The 21,694-nt window shown below is 42.2% G+C and overlaps 1 long non-coding RNA gene across 1 annotated transcript; it reads right to left on the reverse strand.

Annotated features, from left to right (window-relative positions):
• Window positions 1-2,710: 2,710 nt before the first annotated feature.
• Window positions 2,711-5,051, reverse strand: LOC133212895 (uncharacterized). Its single transcript, XR_009725639.1, has 3 exons — window positions 4,837-5,051; window positions 4,425-4,523; window positions 2,711-2,901 (listed from the first exon to the last, which is right to left on the reverse strand). It is a non-coding gene; the product is annotated as an uncharacterized LOC133212895 (long non-coding RNA).
• Window positions 5,052-21,694: the final 16,643 nt, after the last annotated feature.

Genomic DNA, 21,694 nt, shown 5'->3' on the forward strand with positions numbered 1-21,694 from the left:
GAGGTGGGGTCACTTATTGCCACCACGCTTATAGGGTAAGCAGTCAAGGCTGTGAAACAACATTTGCACATTATTAATCTCTTTGAGACACCAAGGGGGATGTTGGGACCAGTGCTGGCAAGTTTTAATTATTCACTGACCCTTAAAAAACACTAGTTAGTAGGAAAGACAGTAGAACTGTCTTCTCTTTACAGCTGCTCACTTACCAGCATTTAGGAAAAAAAAGGAGGGAAGGGCAAAGTGCATTCGTGGCATTTTTGCTAGGAATAGCGCAAAAGAGGGAAAAGGCCTGATTAAATTTTTTTATATATATTTTATTATTTAAAGATCAAAAATGCAAGGCAGCTTCTATCTAGAAGTTATTTTGCCATCTATAGCAGCAGGTTGAAGGGGACTAACAGCAACAATGGTCCCATGGTCTAATTTATGAAAATAAACAGCAAAATCTGGAAAATGAGGACAGCTGCTTCTAAGATAGGGGTTGGGGTTTTGCATACTGATCCCTGAGCAAGAAAGGCAGATTTCCCACTCCAGGCATAAGTGAGCTTGCTTAGAGCAGAGATAGAATAGATTGATAGATGGATAGACAGATATATAGAGAGAGAAACAGATAGACAAACACTGTGTTCATAAGAGGCATAGCAGCACTGCAGTCTTCTGCCAGAAATCTGAGGCCAACGTGTTCCAAGTACTGCTGAGCAAAGCCCTACAAAATAAGTAGAAATGACCACAAATATGCCTGTGTTTTAAATTCTAGAGGAGTTGGCACTGCCAACTGATGGTTGGAAAGGGAGCAGCCAAATCTATACAATTGCAGCAAGGAAGCCTGTGTTCTCTGCAAGGGGTGAATTTGTCAAGCAATGCCCAGCACCCAAGCCAGTGCTGAAGAAAGCCATTCGCAAAAGTGATCTTCCTTTTATGAAGCAACTTGCAAAAGCTGTACATGTCACTTCAATGAACAGAAACGACTGCTGTGGCACTTGAGTACCCAACCAAAGCAGATCACTCCCAGGGACTTCTGAACCTTTCACTAAGAAGTGCTCAATCTCAGTGTATTGAGAGTCAAAGCTGGGACATCAACTCGAGAAAATCATAACCCATGGAGACAGAAAGCAATGAAGGGCAGCCAATGTGTTATTAACCAGGAAGTGTTTCCCTAGATTTAATCTCTTCCCTTGTCTTTAAATACAAAAGTTTTGGAGGAAAAAAGGGCCACTTTTCTTGTGCAGTTAATTCTGTGGCTTATGACAAGGACACCAAGAAGGGTAATTCCACACAGCTCTGAGAATTGCTGTTTGTTTGTTTGTGTTTTATAAGGATGCTTGTACTTGGAGAACAAATGGTCATATTCCAGCCCCCAGGTGCAGCCGCATATGGTAGACACAGACACCATAAACTCAGGAGAGTGATTTTCTGCTAAAGGTTAGCTGTCCATCCTTCCTCTGAATTGGGATTTAGACTTGACTCCCCAAAGGAGCACCAAAGGCCTTGATTAAGTGTCTATTCATATACACTGTGCCTAATCAAACATGAGGTCTTTCTCTAACCATTTTAACTCTGTAAGGAGCACTTACCACATCATTTTCTGGCTCGGGAGTGAGAAGACCCACCAATGCTTCCTGCTTCTACACCACAAAGTCTACAGTTAACATCTTCAATGGGTCACCCAAATTCAGACAAATACTCTTTCTACATGTGCCACCACAGAGGGATGACATGGTAGCAGTGGTTAGGATTCTATTTCCAGCAGCACTGAAAGGAATGGAAAACCAGCAGGATTTTACTCAACTCTTTGAATATGTAACATTGGACACGTATTTAAGATCAGTATGCTCATGTATTTCCATGAGGGCTGAGAGTGAAATAGTAGTCTTTACCGTGGGGGAAGGATTGCATGTGCCTATTACTCAATTTGGGCATTTTAATCATGACTGATATTTTTTATTCTCCATGCATCCTGTCTTCTAACCTCAAGAGCATCAACCTTTTTACTCACCACTTGCTGTGGAAAGACCTGAAAACCCATTTGTAGTAGATAACATACTTTGGATTGTTTGATACTACATTGCTGTGTTTCCAATTACATTTCCTTGTTTTTATCTTCTTTGTGTAATCTGTTCAGTCCCTCCCACTAATTAGAACCTTATTTGGCTTTTTTCCCCTTTCAACAGTGTTTATCCTTTGCATTGTTCTTTGCATCTCTGCTTAGCAAGATTGACTTTGTTATCTTTGGTTTTTAAATATATATTTAGATTTTACTGGCACAGACATTTGTTAAAGCGTTCCAACTATTCATTACAGGCCTCATGATTTTCCATAGTAAATTTTTTAGACAATCAACTCAGATCAACATTATTTTTTGTCTCGTTCTACATTCTTTCAGAGTTGTATTTTATGAAAAGCCCACCACTTCAGATTATTACCTTCCCTACATAACATTCCCTCAGAATCAGTAGATATCTGATGATATTCTGATGGGTAGACCTCCAGATGTTTTATTTTATTTATCACATTTGGCTTGTTTTCTAGGACCAAGTCCAAAACAGACTCTAGTCTCAGTCTTGCTCAACAAATTCTGTGAGGGGCTGTGAAAAGTTATTAAGGAGGTAAAAACATCAACAAGTATTTCTGCAAATCCTAGTGTTGTCTTACGTACTTAAAACATCTTAATAATGACCTTGCAAGAAGACTAATAAGGATTTCTGGGGAGGGCATGGAAACTCTCAGAATAAAATGATTTCATGCCAATATATGTCAAGAAGAAACTTTCCAAGGGCAACTTTCCATAATTTTTTATTAGGAGGCTTTTGTGCTTTTTCTTTACAGATGGCACTTGCCACTGCTCAAGAGTCAGAACAGATTCTGGACCTGTAGCTTGATCCAGGATAGCAGTCTCCATGTCTAGAAAACAAATAGAATGAAGATGAGAGGAACCAAATATGTAACATGCTGCAGTGCTTTCCTGCCTGTGTGGAACTGAAAAACACCATGCTGGAAGGACAGACCATGGCCACTTGAACTAAGGGGCATTCCTAGAGGTAAATAAAGAGGTAGGTGAAGTCCAAGGGTCTCAAAATGAGACTGAATAAATGAGCCAGTGAGCTTGAAATTAACAATCCCAGTTTAGTGAGCAAAAACATTTAGTCTTGTGAGATCCTCTCTGCAGTCCTGCATCCAGCTCTGAGGCCCCAGTATAAGAAGGATGTGAAGCAGTTGGAGCAAGTCCAGAGGAGGCCACAGAGATGAACAACGGGCTGGAGCACCTCTTTTACAGAGACAAGATGAGAGAGCTGGGCTTGTTCAGCCTGGAAAAGGGAAGGGTCCGGGGAGACCTTAGAGCAGCCTTCGAGAACATAAAGGGCAGAAATGAAAGCTGAAGAGGAGCTTTGGACAAAGGCAGATAAGGACAGGACAAGGCGGAATGGCTTTAAACTGACAGAGGGGAGATTTAGATGAGATCTGAAGAAGTTTTCCCTGTGAGGGTGGTGAGGCCCTGGCACAGGTTGCCCACAGATGCTGTGACTGCCCCATCCCTGACAGTGTTCAAGGTCAGGTTGAAAGGGGTTTGGAGCAACCTGATCTAATGGAAGTTGTTTAGTGGAAGTAAGGAAGAAAGTGAAACTGGATGATGTTTAAAGTCCCTTCCAATCCAAACTATCCTGTGATTCTGTGATTCTGTGAACCTAGTGGTGTGGTTATCCTGAATGAACCTACATGGCTTGGCAGTACTATCTGGGCACCATCCCATTCCCTCAAACTAACACTACCTGCACCACGGGTTGTGAACCTCCTCAGATAGTGCCTCCCATGGCAATACCAAAAGAGGGTTTTTGTGGCCATGTCAGGGCTAGGAGGAAAATCTGTGGTGGTGCTGAGTTACTGGTTGCCTACACCCAGGTAGGAGGGAAAGAAAAAGGGGTCTTACAGCTTCTAGTGCCATCTCTCACCAACACCATCAGTGTAAGATGAAGGCTCCTCTGAACAGATCTCACACTTCAGGTGAAGTCAGAGAAAACAGAGAGCAAAAGATAGTTTTGCCATTCTAATTTCACTGAAGCATTATGTTGCACTTTGGCTTTCATGAGATCAAAAGTTTATTAAAGTGGGTAAGAGATTTCACTGCAGCACGCATTAAATACCAAAACGGCCATGTCTTATTCTATTTATTTTACAAAAAGTTTTATCAGAAGATATAAATGAAACTCACCTTTCCAGTTCCTAACCCAGTCTTTTCTAGACTTGGTTAATACACTATTTTTCTTATTTGTCTTCTACTGTGTTGTCTTCAGAAATTGATACTTAAATTTCTGAATTTCACACAGGTAAATCTCTCATCACCTGCAGGCATATACCTGCATGTTCCCTTCTTGACTCCTGTAGGTTTTCGGCTGGATACCCAAAGCATGAATATAAGCTGAACTAACCACATAATGAAGTACACAGTCTAATCTTGTCAAACTGCTCTGAAGTTCCTCTCGTCAGGTTTGGTATCCTTGATTTCTTGCAGCCGGGCTGTCCCATATCTGCACTGCTTTTGGGAAAAGCAGCAACAGAACAAAGAAGGCAAAACCAAACAGAATTCTTTAGAGTTTTCAAGAAAGTTTTGAAACCTTTTTTTTTTTTATCTTAGGACTCTTCCCCCCAATTTCATGGAATTTTCATCCTTTTCTTTCAAACCAAGTTCAAAATTGACATGCTGAAATTCATAATACAAAAAAAAAAAAAAAAAAGTAGGAAATTTGAGGATTTTCCCACCCCACCCCACTTTCAACAGTTTCCAAACCTTTTTACTATGATGGCCTGAGAGGGCTCTTTATTTTTACAGCTGCTGCATACCTAGTTCTCCTCGCTGGAAGACGCACACGCAGCTCCAGTGATTCTAATCTTTTCATTCCAGGAAAGGAACCAGCTGTAAATCCACTGAAGCAAGATCAGGATACAGTACCAGAACTGTTGTTCTGGCCTCCCGCTGGTTAAGACTTCCCTTGAACTGCTCTCACACTCAGTCCTGTCATGGATCCAGGAGCCTCTGTTTTAAGCATCCCTTCCCACCTCCCAGTTGAGACCTCAGTAAGCTTCTAAAGGCAGTGGTATTATGACTTTCATGATCTGATGAGAAACCTCTGCAAAGCAACAGTTGAGTCAGATTTGGAGGAGTAGAGGGTGCTTGGTTTCTTCTACCCTGACAGCACCCAAAAGAGGTGCTATGTTTGCATCCACTACCAATTTCCAAACAAATGGAATGTTAGGGATAAAGTTACTCCATGCACACTCCCTGTCCCTGAGTGATGCTGTAAATGAATTTGTGTAATAATGTTGCAGCATTCAATAGCACAGTTCCTTCCCTCTTTTACTGCAATCAGGGCTGCCACAGTCCTTGCGGATATCCTATCAGGTTGCCACTACACAGGAGGCTGTAAAACCAGAAAAAAACCCTGGCATTCTGTAACAGAAAATCAGATCAATGTTTGCAAAGACTGACAATTTCCCTGCACCCATGGAAAACTGCTCAGGGAGTCGGCTTATGCTGGTGAGAATGTCACCTCCAGGGTGGGTCTTTCCCAAATTTTCACAGTAACCTGGTTCTGAGTGTATACAAACACTCACAATGACTGCTTAGCAACACCTCCTGCCAACCTAGGCAGTGGCAGAGTGAACAAAAATTTGTGCCGTGCTCTCCAGCAATTCCTGCAATGAAAATATATCATCAAGGAACAGTAAAACTTGTGTTGGGCTGGTGGGGATGAGGTGGAACAGGACCTCCCGCACCTCTTTCCACAACACTAACACAAGTCTGACTTTGTCTTCTTGGACTTGGCAAGTCTCATTTGAGTTCCAGTGAGCCTCATGTCCCCAGTAAAAGCTGGCACAGACGAAAGCTATGTGTATATATATGTTGTGTCAGGGGACGGGGGAGGAGGAGGCAGTTCTGCAGCAGGAGCCAGCAGCCATTCCTACAGCCAAAGGTCAAGAGATCTGCAGGATTTTTCCAGATGTGCGCTGTCATTTCTTATCCTGTCTAGATCAAGGGTGGCCCAGCAAAGGGGAATGCAACCATTTGGCATGGAAAGAGACTACTGCTCTAAGGGACAAATCCCGAGAGCGAAAGCCACAATACACCCCCCGCCATAGCAGCCCTGTGACCTTCTGCATCAGTACTTTTCAGTATACAGCAGGACAGGTCCCACTGACGGCTGGTCATGACAGCTCAGATTTTTTACCTTTGGAGCATCCATTATGATCAATTTGTTAGCAGTTTTGGAGACAGAGGTGCCTATATTAATCAGGAAAAAACATTCCAGAGAGGCCTGAGCTAACATAGGAGTGAGCTAGTGCATCCATGCAATACAGGTCTTTGCTATGCAAAGGTATGCAAACGTATATCAAACAGCCCATGGGCCACTTTGTGGGTAAGAGGGATGCTACTGATCAGCCACACTGAAAGGAACTACATCTTGTTCCAAACCTTCTTGGCATTGTCACATCATTGCAAGCTTGGGGAAAACTCAGTGCATTGATGAATCTTTCATCCTCACACAATAATTCACCATAAAAAGCTGTTTCTTCAGTTTTTTTGAGAGGCTAGGCAGAAGATTTTCCTCACTGGAGGACAGTTATGGGAATAATAGAATGATTTGTGTTGGAAGGGACCTGAGAAATCATCTAGTTCCAAGACCCCTGCCACAGGCAGGGACACCTTCCACTAGACCAGGTTGCCCCATCCAACCTGGCCTTGAACACTGCCAGAGGTGGGGCAGCCATAGCTTCTGTGGACAGCCTCTGCCAGGGCCTCACCACCCTCACGGGGAAGAACTTCTTCCTCAAATCCCATCTAAATCTCCCCTCCGTCAGTTTACAGCCATTCCCCCTTGTGTGTCACTAGATAGAGTCCATTTGCCACCAGATTAGCTGACAGCAGGCTGAAGGTCTGTTCTTTCCTGTACATTAAACTGTCTTAAAATCCAGCACTTTGTATTTGAAACCCTACTGAGTGGGTGTTACTGATTCCTAGTCAAAACTCAAAGACAAGGCACCATGCAGTTTCTTAACAAGCATTTAGTAAGCACAGGAAACCTCGTAAATCATGTTTGGAAAAAAACCTTAAATATTTGGGACTTGCAATAAATTTTGAATCACTACTATTGAGTAGCTCCTCCTACAGACATCCTTCTTTCTTTTGCTGTTAAATACCTACCATTGCTGTTCTTCACAGGTAACTTCTCCAAGTTGAGGGTGTGACTGTAGAACACACTCAGAGCTAGAGAAGAATGGCAGGATCTCAGATGTCTGCCTGTTGAAAGGTGGACATGTCTGTCAGAGCTTATAATAGCATCCTTTTGAAAAATAGTTTAGCTGAATACATTTAAATTTACTCCCATCCCTAGCAATATTTCAGCCTTGGGATTAATACCTGCCTTAGCTTCATGTAGATAATATGATATAAATCCATAAAAAGGCAACCTGGACCACACAACATTTTATTTCCTAGTCCTGCATCCAACAAACCTTTGTCCATAACTTGTATTTCCTGCTCTTGGCTGCACTGTATGCGTTTCAGGTGTACAAATGTCAGCTGAAAGTGACACCAGCTGCTCTGCAAGCTTCAGAGGCAATTTCTGAGCACACAGTTTCTTACATTTGGCTATGTCTAGCTTTTCTAGCCATGCTATGTTGCCCTGCTCTCCACGCCTGCAAAAATTAAAGCTTCCCCATACGCCTGCCCCTCCCTATGTCTTTGATCCTTTTGTCTGGACTGAAGAAATCCAAGCTGATATATAGAGCATGTGTGATACATCAGCCTGGTAGAAAGCTCCTTCGTGTATTAGCCCTCTTCTGGAGGAGTGAGATTTTTGTGGTATGATGCACAGAGCCAAACCTGCCAGCATTCCCTGGAAAGCAAGAATAAGGGGGAAAAAACTGAGCTCATTATTTGAGATCTGATCATATTATTATACATATATATCTTCATTATTAAACCAAACATCTATCCAGCTAATTTCCCAGTTGCCACCCTGGCAAAGGGGCCCTGGGAACTGAGCAATGGAGTTAGGGAATATTGATCCATTTGGAGGATAAAGGCTGGGTTTGCCCGTGACGGTGAGCAGTAACATCTGGAGGAAAAAGAGGGTGGGTTCATGAGCAGAGCAACAGCTGGCTGCCCTGTGCATCCACTGCAGCCACAGCTGGCACAGGTACGGCAGCACTGCTGCAGAGCTTCAGCCTCCCTCCACCAGCACTGCTTCCACATGCTATTACCCTCACATCATATCCTCAGTCGTTTCACACTCTGCTTGTCACTTAGAACATCACATGGCAGTGGCACAGCATGGCTCTGGCCTCTGGCCCTATTCAGCATAACGAGCCGGGGTGATGGGGTAGCCAGCAGTTGTATCATTTGCATCCCGGAGTCATGAGTAAGGCTGTTTCCAAATACAGCAGTAACTTGCTGTCAAGGGTTGCAGGACCATTCATACCAGAAGCAGATGATTTGTGTATACTGTCATACAACATTATTAATGCTGTTCCCAAGTGGAATATCTCCCCTTTTGAGGCAAAGCCCAGCTGGTATTAACCAGCACAAAGGATTCCTATCAACTATCCATTCTATTAAAGTACTGACAAATCATTTTCTTCTCCCCATGCAAAACACAACAGGCTTGTCAACCACCCCCTCCCGACACCATGAAAGAAACACTTCTTCCCCAAGTGAACCACTGGCAGTCAGAGCCAGCCCATAAAACCAGCTCCCCCAGGGATGTGCAGATGACTTCTCTCTGAAAGAATCCTCATCCCACCACCATGCCGCAGAGGAGGGGGCCAGATTTCCAACACGTGAATCAAGAGCCTCCTGTACTTGCTGCAAAGCCACAGGACTGTTTGACAATCCAAAGAATTCCTTAATTAAATCTAGGAATCAAATCCTCAAAATAGATATGATTCTATTTTGGACTGAGTCCCAGGTTTGTTTTTGATCTTCTCAGTCAAGCTGTCTCCTTCCTTTCCACTGGAAATGACTGACTGGAAGCCTCTGGCACCCAGTGGAGCAGGCTTATAATAAAATAAAATAAATAAATAATAAAATAAAACTAGTAAATCTGAAATCTGAAATGATGGAACAAGAGTCAGCTAAATTGCTGTCATTAAGTGCCCTTGCCCAAGTTGCTAGATATGTTTGTCACCATCAAGTGTGGAGTACTGATGTGCTATAGCACTTTGTGCCCTCTGCCACACCATGCAAGCTGCTAAGGACAATAAAGCAAAGATCTTTTGAAGTCACAGACAATATTACGAAACAAGGATGATGGATTAATCCTGCTCATGGCTTGGATGGGTATACTCTTTTCTGAGTAAAAACCTGGCTGACTTCAAAGAATAATGGTGAATGGATTTTAAACCCAATTGGTGTCAGGTCACAAATGGTGTTCCCCAGGGCTCAGTACTGGGGCCAATTCTGTTTAATATCTTCATCAATGGTCTGGACAAGGGGATCACGTGCACCCTCAGGAAGTTTGCATAATATACCAAGTCGGTGAGAGTGTTGATCTGAGGATAGGAAGGCTTTGCAGAGGGATCTGGACAGGCCGGATTGATGGATGGAGGCCAGTGGTATGAGGGTCAACAAGGCAATGTGCCAGGTCTTGCATTTGGGCCACAACAGCCCCATGCAAAGCTACAGGCTGGAAAGCTGCTCAGCAGAAAAGGACTTACAGATGTTGGTCAACAGCTGAATATGAGCTGTCGGTGTGCCCAGGTGCCCAAGAAAGCCAACAGCATCCTGGCCCATATCAACAATAGCGTGGCCAGTAGGACCAGGGAAGTAACTGTCCCACTCTACTCAGCACTGGCGAGGCAGCACTTCAAATCCTGTGTTTAGTTCTGGGCCCCTCAATACAAGAGAGACACTGAGGTGCTGTAGGGTATCCAGAGAAGAACAGTGAATCTGGTGAAGGGTCTGGAACACAAGTCTGACAAGGAGCAGACAGGGGAAGTGGGGTTGTTTAGTCTGGACAAAAGCAGACACAGGAGAGACCTTATCACTCTCTACAACTACCTGAAAGGAGGTTGTAGTGATGTGGGGGTCTATCTCTTCTCCCAAGTAACAAGAGATAAGACAAGAGGAAAAAACCTCAAGCTGCAACAGGTGAGGTTTAGACCAGATATTAGGAAATATTTCTTCACTGAAAAGGTTTTCCAGAATCAGAACAAGCTGCCAAGGCCAATGGTAGAGTCACTATCCCTGAAGGTATTCAAAAGATGTGTGTGTAGATGTAGCACCTCAGGACCTTAGTGGTGCCTTGGCACAGTTAGGTTAGCAGCTGGACTCTTTTCCAACCTAAATGATTCTATGATTCCCTTTGTTTTATTTAGTTTGCTTTGGTTTTCCTAGAGATTGAGAAGTGGAGATCACTTTATCCACAAATCCACATTTAATCAGAGTCAGAGCGTTGTACCTCTTCCCTCTTCCTAACCACTGCATCTTCCTTTGCAAAGACCATTAACTTGCTACACAGAGCAAGATTTGGCTTCTCTGATGAATACCCTGACAATTAGTGCCAGCTGTTAAGGATGACACAACCGCTGAGTGTACTAAGAAATGGGCTGAGACCACAAATTCATTTCACATCACCCACCACTAGCACACTGGAGCCTTTGAACACCACAGACAAAATAGACTAATCTCAAACTAGCCATCCAGAAGAAATAGGAGAGGGGTGTTTTACATTTTCAATAAGACAAGTAAATCCAACTATCCAGCTTCTTAGTTAGTATGGGTTACATGTCAACACTGGGGCCTTTTCTCAGAAGCTCTACAGATGGGATAACAGCAAATATTGACCTTTGCTTTCTGACCAGTTATAATGCAGACAAGTGATAGCACATATTTAAACTCGACTCCATGCATTGCCTTTACAGCCATCAATCCAAAGCAAATTCAGCAGGTTAGAGAGAATTGACCTGGTGGCCAGATCCAACCTTTGAAATCCCAGCTGGGTCACTGGCTCACTGACTTACTGAGTGTGTGATCAAACCAATTTCTCCTAGGTCCAGTCCTCTGGAGCTGTGCAAAAAAACCCAGAGGTGATCTTTTTTGATTGTCTAGTGGGCTGTAACAAAAATGTAACAAAGGAGCAAAATACCAAATCCAAACGAAAGGTTCAGAATAGACTTAGAGCTGGTTCTTGAGAATTGGTTTTTAAATTCCATGTTTCATGGGAAGGGACCAATCAGGATGAAAGCAAAGGTTTAACTTCACTCTTTCCATTATCCACAATGGTGTTGCTAAGCCTGTGGCAAGTTCCACATAAAGTGATCAGAGAACATCATAAATTAATTCAATTGCTTTGTGTTCTGTATGCTGAGGTACTCAGTTGTATTTGGGAACTGCAGTAATAGCAAAGATATATGGAGTCTGGAACTGATCTGGAGAATGTAGAAGCAGAAGAGGTCCCTGATGGAAGCCATGCCTGGTAAGTTGTTTCTGTTCACATTCTTTCATACTTAATTTTTGACCCTCCTTTTCATCTCCATTCAGGATCTCTCCACACCATTTCTCGTCAAACAACATTCCATTCCTAAAATCATCCCAGACAAAGCACATCCATCATCACTAGGATGTGCTGCATAAAGTGATCATTTTCTAAGATCTCGTGGTGCTGGTAATGCCTTAACACATTCACCTCTTATGTTTTTCTACACTCCTGTAAAATTCCTATATACTGTAGTTTTATGAGAATCAATTCCAGATTCACAAATGTCTCCTTAAAATACATGAGCTATGTTCAGAAAAAAAACCAAAAACAAACCCACTGCAAAAAATGCTGAAAACACAAAACGTGCTGTACTCTGTTTTCTTCTTTTCAGGACTCACCTTGGTCCATCACAGCTGGAAATATTTGTACATGTCCTCAGAAGACCCTGCTAAATGAGCTAGAAAATTCCAAGGAGCAAACCACCCAACGACCCACACCAGGTCTTACATCAAATCCAGGACTAGATAGATGAATCATAGAGTCACAGAATGGTTTGGGTTGGAAGGGACCTTAAAAGATCATCCAGTTCCAACCTCCTGCCATAGGCAAGGACACCTTCCACTAGATCAGGCTGCTCCAAGGGTCCAACACTACTAGGGAGGGGGAAGCCACTGCTTCTCTGGGCAACCTGTGCCAGTGCCTCACCACCCTCACAGTGAAGAACTGCTTCCTAATAGCTAGTCTAAATCTACTCTCTGTTAGTTTAAACCCCCTTGTCCCACCACTACATATCTTTCTAAAAAATCACTCTCCAGATTTCTTGTAGCTCACCTTAGGGCCTACAAAAATGAAGTATATAGGGAAAACTGCCCTCTGTAGATAAATAGGAACTTTTTAGTTGCTAGTAGTCGAATTAGTAACCCTGACAGGATTTGACTAAGTGCACTTGAGAGGGAATGCATGTAGACAATCAACAGTAGAACAAACTAAGAAAAACATAGGGTTTTGCTTGCAATTCTGGTCTCTCTGCAGCAGGACTCAGCCAGAGTGGGGGAGGATGGAGGAGAGATCCTTTGCTGTTTTTATGGTATAATAGTCCTGTTGCTAATCAAAGGGTTTAAGGTCTACAAACCTTCAATACATGACTATAATCTCACAGCACAAATAGCATCAAACTCACAAATGTACACTGTACACAACACTCGTGGAAACAAGTAATTCTCCCAGACTAATAACTATTCCGTCATTCCTTTGGGTCTTGACATGCCATGGCCTCAGCCTCAGGTTATTTCATGTTCATTTGGCTTCTTTGTGCCCCTGTGTGAGGTCTTTCTGGAGTTTAAGCTGGAGGACAGCCAAGGTGTCAAAGGGACACCTTTTCTCTGAGCTGTTGAGTGGAATGTCCTAAGTTTATGAACACTGGAGTAATTCTAGGTATACGGCCCTCAGGAGCACCATCAATCATGGATTTTCATTTCAAATGCTCCCTACTTTTTATGGCACTTCCCATGGCTGGGTAGGAGAAATGCTGTCACTCCCACCAGATCACTGCAGCTTACTGAAGTTTCTGAGCTGGGTGCTAACTTACTTTTAGTGCCCAGAGCAGAGCCTTCAGCAGATGCCTGATGAGGGCTATGGAAATCTGAGAATGAAGAAAACCCTTTCAAACATTCCAAGGCAATCTAACTTTAGTGTAAAACCTTCTTAGTGCCTGCTGGGGCAGGACTCGTGTAACTAAATGTGACTATGGACCAATTCTTATGGAGAAATGTACATCCATATTCCACAAAAACCCAGGGCAGTGACAGATGAGAGTCTGTGTGACACGGTGCTACCATCTCAGGCATGTTTAAATATTTTTATTTACTTGCTAATTTATCTATCACACAGCTCTAGAAATCAGTGCTAATGGTATTGATTATAATTCCAGAAAATATTTTCCATGTTAAAACACCATAACCAAGAAAAGGAGCAAGCAACAAGCCTGAAATACTGTACGGTTTTTACCCAAACACCTACAATTCTTCATTCTCACACTTTATTGGACATACTTGAACACATAAAGATCATTTAGACCTATCTTTCTGAGACTATTATAGGAATTCAAATAATCAAACAAGCACAAAGGCTACCTAGTCCAGAGCAAGAGTAAAGACTGTTCTTAATTTATGAAATTGCTAATTAAGATAACCAGAGCAGACAGCAATACTATTATGCTTTGGAGATATTATAATTTGTTGGAGGTTTTCTCCTTAAAAAAAAAAAAAAAAATCAGAGATGGCAGAATTAAAACTTCTTAACAGAACATGACAATCCTGCTCAATTAACCTGTAAATGCTTTGTCCTGTCTGACACTCAGACAGGGCTATTTGGGAATTTGCCGGTGGGACACTTCTTGGTTTCAAAGGGCTGCTTGACTATTTGTTTTTAATGGGATAATGTCACTTCTTTACAGAAAAACTCTGATTTCCAGACAGACGCTGTAAAGGACTGTCAGGTTCAAGATGAAATACCCCATCAAACTCTGGACAACCTTCCCAAGAAGTTAGCTGTAGGTTGATGCTTCAGAAAACAGATTGGATGAGGAAACCAGAGTCAGTGATCAATTTGTGAAATTTATCATGAAGCAGAATTTTTGTTCTATAGCCACCTCTCTTTCTTACCTTCTGGCCTGGCAGCTATTTGGCTTCCTGCAAGATTCAGCTACCAGTCCCTTAGACAAAGAAATATATAATTTCTCAATTTTGTTGGTAAGAAACAAAAAAACACTGAAAGCTTCTGTTTGACATCTATTGAAGGAAAAACTGAACTCAGACCTGTATTTCCTATGGTTCAGACCAGCATGCCAACTCTAGATTCAACCTGCTTCATTTTAACATGTGGCTCAGACAAAAGTATGAAGCAGGTTACTTTCCAAAGTGAACATGCAACTGAGGTCCTCAGGCCAAAGAGAGGGCTCCTTGGCAAGAGGTGAGGATGAATAAGCAGAGCAAGGCTCAGGAACTGTTCTAACTCTGGGTGCAATAATCTGTAGCAGCAGCAACAGGGAAGCATGAGACCACAATTTCCTCCTAGGTGTTCTGGAGAGACTTAGCCTTCTCAGGACACCCAGGGATCAGGGAAACAAACCTCACCAGCTTAGACTCACCTCCCCATGTCAACACCTATCCCTGCCAGTCCAGAGAACTGCAGAATCAAATTCCTGAGTTACAGTGCAAGGTGGCTTCAAGAGTGTGGCATCTCAGGCTTTCCTACCCTTCTCTTTTATGACACTATCTCCTTCCTCCCCCCAGCCTTCTGCTTAAGCCTACCTTGAACTGTGGCCAGTGGCAGATGAAATCACAGAGGATTAGTTTCCCTCTACAGGGAGGGGGCCTATGCAGTGCCAAGGTGCAGACAGTGACTTTACCCAAAAGCGCACTATTCCTCCAGCCTTCCCAGACATCCAGAGGCTCTACAGCCTCCATCTCCCAAGGCTACAGCCCAAGGAGCCAGTGGCTTTGTCCAGCTACTCTGCTGTCTTGAGGGAAACAAGGAGGGTATTTGCTTGTTCCTTAATTCAGTCAGCAAACATTCTCCATGCAAAAAAGCTGGGCTGGGAAGAATTGATCTATGCACCATCTTGCATTTGCCAAATGGATTAGCTAGTAATTGCTGGGTGTCTCAAATGCAAAAGGGCTTCTGACTCCTGTGTATGGAAAGACAGGTCTTGGTCTCTAATTTATTTATCATTATTATTTCCCTCCCCCTTTCTTACCCTTGACAAGACCCTGACCCACTTCCTAAATCCTCTTTTTTTCAGGGGGGAGGGAGGGAGGAAGGGAAGGGGGAATCAGAGAAGGAGCATGAGGTTCTTTCATTAGCAAAGCCTTTGAGCTTCAGAGTGACTTTGGAAGGGAGGATATTAACCCTTACAGCTCTTAATGCTGCATTACAACATCTAATCCTGCATTCCAGGGCAGGCTGAAAAATCAGGAAAGGTTGGGTAGAAGAGAAAATATCACTTATTGTGCAGAATGTATTCATTCCAAAGGAAACAGGGGTCATTGCAGGGGAGGTGAAGAGACAGAACAAAAGAGGAATCAAAATAGATTTGGGTGAATTTTTTCTGGGGATGTACAGAAATTTCCAAAGAGCAAGGGGCTCTCGGGTGATTTACTGAAATGATAATTTCATTTCCTCTCCTTGGACTCACATCTCCTGCCATGCTCTCCCAGCAGTTGTCAGCTCATGACTGTTATCACACATTTGTCACCCAGGTGGTGGGGTCAGGGCAAGAGCTGTCCCCACCAGAGCCAGGCTGGAGCTGGAAATGAGGTAGACTGCAATGTTTTTGTATTGTGGGTTGGGAAAGTCCCACAGCATGGAGAGAGCAATGGGGCTTCACTATGTCTTTCAACAATCCTCCCGTCTGAATGAGGTGTGGGGTGACCAGAACTATTTTTACCCGCTGGGATGACTAATAATGCTGTAAGACAGGTAAAGCTCTCCCTTTATCCATGTTACTTTGCCAGCAGGCTCAATCCACCAGTCTATCTCAAAGAGTGACAGTGTCTAGGACAAGCCAGCTCTGTTCTCATGATCTCCTTGCTCAAATATTTCACTCTTTGTATAGTGCATGGAATTTATAGTCTGATTTCATGAGACCATAGATGTCTGAGACATAATGTAATTAGAAAATGTAAGTCTTACTTCAAGGTACTGCTATGCATGCACAAAGTGGGAAGGAAAGGAATTTTGGTAGAGAAAGGAGAAACATGCAACCCTGAGTAAACGTAAAACATGAGCCACAAAAACTAAAAGAGAAAGAAAGTCAGCACTTGATAATACCTGTGTTTGAAAGTCAACATTGATAGCTGTGAACATCTCAAGGTTTTGGTGTGTTCCAAACAAAGAATCTGAGCTTGAGTCAGTAATGTCTTCAGCACAGTCTTGTCTTTTCCAGTGGTGCAGAATGTGGCACTACAATACCTTCTGACAATGGTTCGGTCGATATAAGCTTTTTAACAAGCAGCAGTGACAAAGCAAGGAACAGTGCCAAAATATTTGTTAGGATCCAGATAGCTGCTGAGGTTTTAGAAGGCTTTACTCTGGAATATAATTTTTCAGGAAAATAGATGAAAATATCACATGGGAATAAATTGATTTTGATAAAAAAAAGAGAGAAAAAAAATAGTGCTTTAAGATGAAAATTTCCTTCTCTGACATATACAGGGTCAAATGATTCATGATTTTCAACCAATCTGGAGGAGAGAGGATAAGGAAGGGGTTTGCTTCTTGGTAAAGTTTATGGTGTTTTTTAAATTACAGAATCTTCTTTAAAGCCAAATTCAGATCCCACATGTTTTGTGTGCCTTCCAGTCTGCCTCTCTGCAGATGAATGCTCTGATACATACTCGTCTATAAACCCAGACATCTAACTAATAATTAGATTTCATTACTACAGTCTCAAGAAAGCTCCTCACATCTTGCTTGGAGTCCTGACTTCCCATCATATCTGATGGCAAGTGAGGAAACAGAGGTCCTGGCGTGAGATCTGAGAGCTGGGTACAAACACACACTGAACAATCACTGCCAGTTTCCGTAAAATTACTCTCTATTCATGTTCCTTGATCATGTTCTTGTTCCTCTGCTCAGACACCCCACTTTTAAACCAGTTCTTTTGGTATACATTCATGCAGATTAAACAAAATAAACCAAAGCAAATCAGTCCTGTCTAGTTTTGGGTTTGCTTCCTTTCTGCCAAACACACACCAGGGCTTTGCTTACAGCACAGCCAAAACCAAAGGACAATTAGACTCCAGGTTCCCTTTTAAACTAAATGTTCCCACCCAGGTCATGGGTTCTGCTCCAGACCAGACAGCAAATCCACGAAAGGGCAGGCAAAAGAATTCATCATTGTGGCACTCAGTTGTGAAGCTCCATGCAAATCACCATCATACTACGTACTTCAGGGATGCTGAGCAGATGAACTCCTGGTTCAGGATCTGAACATCTTTTTCACTTAGGTCTGCAGACAGTGGAAGCATGTTTGTTATTCTTGAGGACAGATTGGTTTTTTTTCCTGGATTCACAAAAGCAAAGAGGGTTGGAGAAGCTCATTGCCTTGCTAATGTGTGGTTTGCAACAAGAGCTGCAGAAAGGCTTCTTGAAGGGAAACCAAACGGGCTTCAGGAATGAGCCAAACCAAAGTGTTTGGGAGGGATCCGGGGAAGAGGATGAAGCATGGGGAGGGGGAGAGGTAAAGGAGGGTAATAAGAGCTGTGTGTGGTACTTCCACATATTAAAAAAATGTCTTGAGGAATGGACTTGGGATTCATCCTTTTGGAAACAGTTTTAAAAAATGGAGCAGAAGCCTGCATTTATGAAGAGGTTAGAAATGTTAACAACAACAACAAAAAAAAAAGTAGACCAACAAAACCCAAAACGATGTTCTTGAGGGTTTTTCCCCATTATCACTCTCATTCCAGGAGAGCACACTGGGTAAAAGCTACGTGACCAATGAATGCATCCTGACCCAAATGTACCACAAGAATAATAGACCTTATATTGCGCTTTCAGTGTTCAGAACACTTTATGGGAAAACTCATGTTTTCTAAAAAAAAAAAAAAAAAGGAAAAAAATCCTATAGGAACTAAAAAAAAAAAAAAAGAAGAAAAACTCCCAAATTTTAGAAATTTTCCATCTAAAATACAGAATCTAGAACAAAAAATCTTCGGGGGGGGGGGGGGGGGGGGGGGGAGAGCAAAAGTTTTGTTTAAAACCAAAACATTTCTCTTTTGAGAAGAAAGCCAAGGCATGGGGAGGTTAAAGTGGCTTGTCCAGAAACCCACTCAGGACTTGCACTTAGATCTTCTAAGCCACAAGCCAGTCTGTCTTCAGTTAAACCGTAATGTCAACAGAGACTTCAGGCAAACATTGAAAAAAGAGTGCAGTATTACTGGTAAAGTCACCTGGCTATAAACCAGCCTCTTTAAGACATCTCCATGCCCACACACGTACTATTCATCACTGGCATGTAACAGAAAAGCAGGGCAGGCTGTCCCAGAGAGACCATTTACTCCTCTTATCCCCCTGTAATAACCAACCCACTAAAAGTGCCTACAGCATTGCTTGAGCAATCTGCTCATCTGCTGTGTATAATATCACACATACTATGTACATAAGGTCAAGCTGAACATGCACAAGGCATTCCCAAGGCTCTGAAATCCAGCGTGCTCCAATTGGGCAACTTCTGTCAGTGAATTCCCCTGAATGACACTGAGTTTCAGCCTCTCCAAGACCTTGAGATTTTCTCCTAAGCAAACAGCACGCTAATCCTGCACAGAGTTTTTACAGAGCACATGGATCATGTCACATATGGAGACTCTCAAGATGTCATCTGCCACTTCAGAGGTACTAAGAGAGCCAAGAATAGCAGAAACCCAGAGCACTGCATACCCTTGGGTGCTCTACAGCTGTGCTTGAGTATGGAAGACATGTAATTTTCACACCATTTCTCACCAACATACATTCAGTCAACTCCGTTTTCCTAGCTCTGCGGTCTAAACACACAGATCTCCAATTTTCACTTTGTCGTCCCATTCTAGAGTTGGCAGTGCCTGTAGGCAAAATGCTTTCAGTCCACTGCATTTCTATGTTCTGATTTACACTGGCTTCTGGAATTGGCTCTTCTTTTTAATAGCTATTTCATTAAGCAAAGTGTTGAAAAAAAAAAATAAAAACCAAACAACTAAACCTACCTAGATGGATTGATCAACACTGGTTGATGGTTTTACTATACAACATTTGGGAGTGAGAATGGAAAAGGGGATAAAAGAAACCACAGCACACTAAAGCAGGAAATGTGTTTCTCTCCCCCTTTTCTATCTCCTCCTTTTGTGGGTGAAAAAGCCACAACTTTCAGCCCTAGCCTTACCTACCTCTTCAACCTAACCATATACATGTGTCTAACTAATAGAGGTAGAGAGGCTCTACCAAGGAGGACATTCAAGTTATCAAAAAAAAGGACAAATTAATTATTTTGGAAGTGAATTTGTAAATTGGCTCTTGTTAGTCATTAGTCACCGTATGCATGATGACTAGCTTAATGGGAACTTCTCTCAGCTGGAACTAGTCACATACCATCAATACCTTCTCCATGAATAAAGCAAACAGTTCCTGATGAATGAAGATATTTTAATGAATTTTCCACATGAAACAAGCATTAGGTGTAACCAATCTAAACTATCATCAGATTTGACAGTAGAGGATAGAGAAAAATGCCTTTTAAGGTGGATTTCTTTCCCTTACTTTGTGGAAAATGAAACAGAAAGTTTGGACCTGCAAAAGACCCAGACACAAACCCAAGACTTGCTCTCCACAGGAGCATATCAGTGCATTGGGTTGAGTGTGTTATTTTTACAACCATACACCATTGTGTGATCCTGCCAGTAAGTCCAACCTCCAAGGTTTTCAAACCAAATTGGACTTAGATATTTAGGCTTGACTTTTTTCCTTGGAACTTGACTTAGGCACTGAGCTCACAATAAATGCTCTTTCTACGCATCTTGTGCACCCCTGGAAGCTCTAGCCTTTAGTGCTGTGCTTTAAAACAAGCCCCACAGACAATGCTGAAATACAGCCTGACAACAAAAGGGTTAACACAATACCTAAGGCATGCTTTCTACATTCAAAAAGATTAAAAGTTGGACTTCCATTTTCCATGTGATTTACTGGCAGAGGCAATACACAGAGAAATATCATCCTTTACCAGTCCCAATGACCAATAATTCATCACACTCAAATCCTCTCAGGTTCAAGAATTTCATAGATCAGATTCTAGGTTCATTTATCTGCTTTTTTGAAAGGATGAGCTTACAATGTAAGCCTTAAAACAAACTCCACATGAAGAAGAAACTTGTCAGCAACTGACAGCAGGGAGGAGGAGGAGGAATGTGGTGTTGATGCCACTCAAACAACCAAAATGCTTACTCCTCCTGGAGCCCTTTGTCCATACATGGAGGAGAGATCTGCAGTGGATCAGTTGTCTCTTGTATTTCTTTTTCTACTTTTGGAGTAGAAGAGCTGGCTGAAAGTGACTGCACACCCAGCACTGTGTCTGTCCCAGAAAGGCACTTCACATAAAGGCTCTTCCTTGCCACCATAAAGTTGCCCACTGAAGCTAGTACAAGAGCATCTGTTGAGCCAATAGATTGTTGGTCAAGATCCAAAACAAATGAGCATCATTCTTCAAGATCCTCTATCTTTTCATAAAGCATTGTGGCATATGTCACCTGCCAACAGAAAACATTGGGTAGGGGTAGATGTGAAGACTAACATCTCAAGAGAGAGGGCCCCAGTGATTAGAATAATAATATTTTTAAAAAGTGCATTTATTTAAATTAAGATCAGACTGGCTCTGAAAAATAAGCAACAAAATTAATCTATCTGCAGATGTACTTTTCTCTAAAACTTAAAATGAAAAAAAAAAAAAAAAAGATTAAAAAATCCCAGTTTGGTTTGGATTGAGCTGAGTTGAGTATGAAGACCAAAACCAATTAATGGTGTCTGGCTTTCTGGTATTTATACACCATAAAAATTAATAAGGAACTTCTCTGGGAAAATAAATGGTTAGCTAGAACGGCAGTTTTGGCCTTTGTTTTTTTCTGTTACTCATAGCCTTTCAGTGAGATTCCTTGAAATTTCAAGTTGGTTACTTCCCAGGAACTTCTAGTGATTTCACAAAGCCAACATTTCAAATGAAGAAATGATGCAGTCTCCCTGATATCAGCATACAGAGACTGGGTGTGAGATTTAACTGTTCATGCTGATTCCCAGACCTCATATTCTCAAGGTACACATATGCAGAAAGAGCATGCACAAGATTTGTAAAAGCTACATGTATTTTTAGATGCATATATATGTATATATATGTATATAATTTCCTGCATATTGATATTTAGGCACCAAAGCCTCTATTCTTAGCAGTGGTAGTCACCTGTAGTGGTCATGTGGAGGTCAGCAGGTTTTTTCTTTTCTACATAAAAGGCTCTAAAGCTAGGGAACATTTCGGCTGAGCAATGGAGTACAGTGCAGAGTCTTGCAATGATACTTAGTTCCAGCTAATATAATCAGGTCTGGCACCATGTAGAGATAGCATCTTAGTCCTTTAAATAATATAGTGTACGAATATGGCACTAAATATTGTACATGAGCTGAAAAATTCTGCTTTCCAGGAAGCC

Source organism: Neopsephotus bourkii, unplaced genomic scaffold (assembly GCF_033783945.1).
Source record: "Neopsephotus bourkii isolate Nb327-2 ecotype Australia unplaced genomic scaffold, CSIRO-AGI_Nbou_v1 NB_745, whole genome shotgun sequence".
Classification (NCBI taxonomy): domain Eukaryota; kingdom Metazoa; phylum Chordata; class Aves; order Psittaciformes; family Psittacidae; genus Neopsephotus; species Neopsephotus bourkii.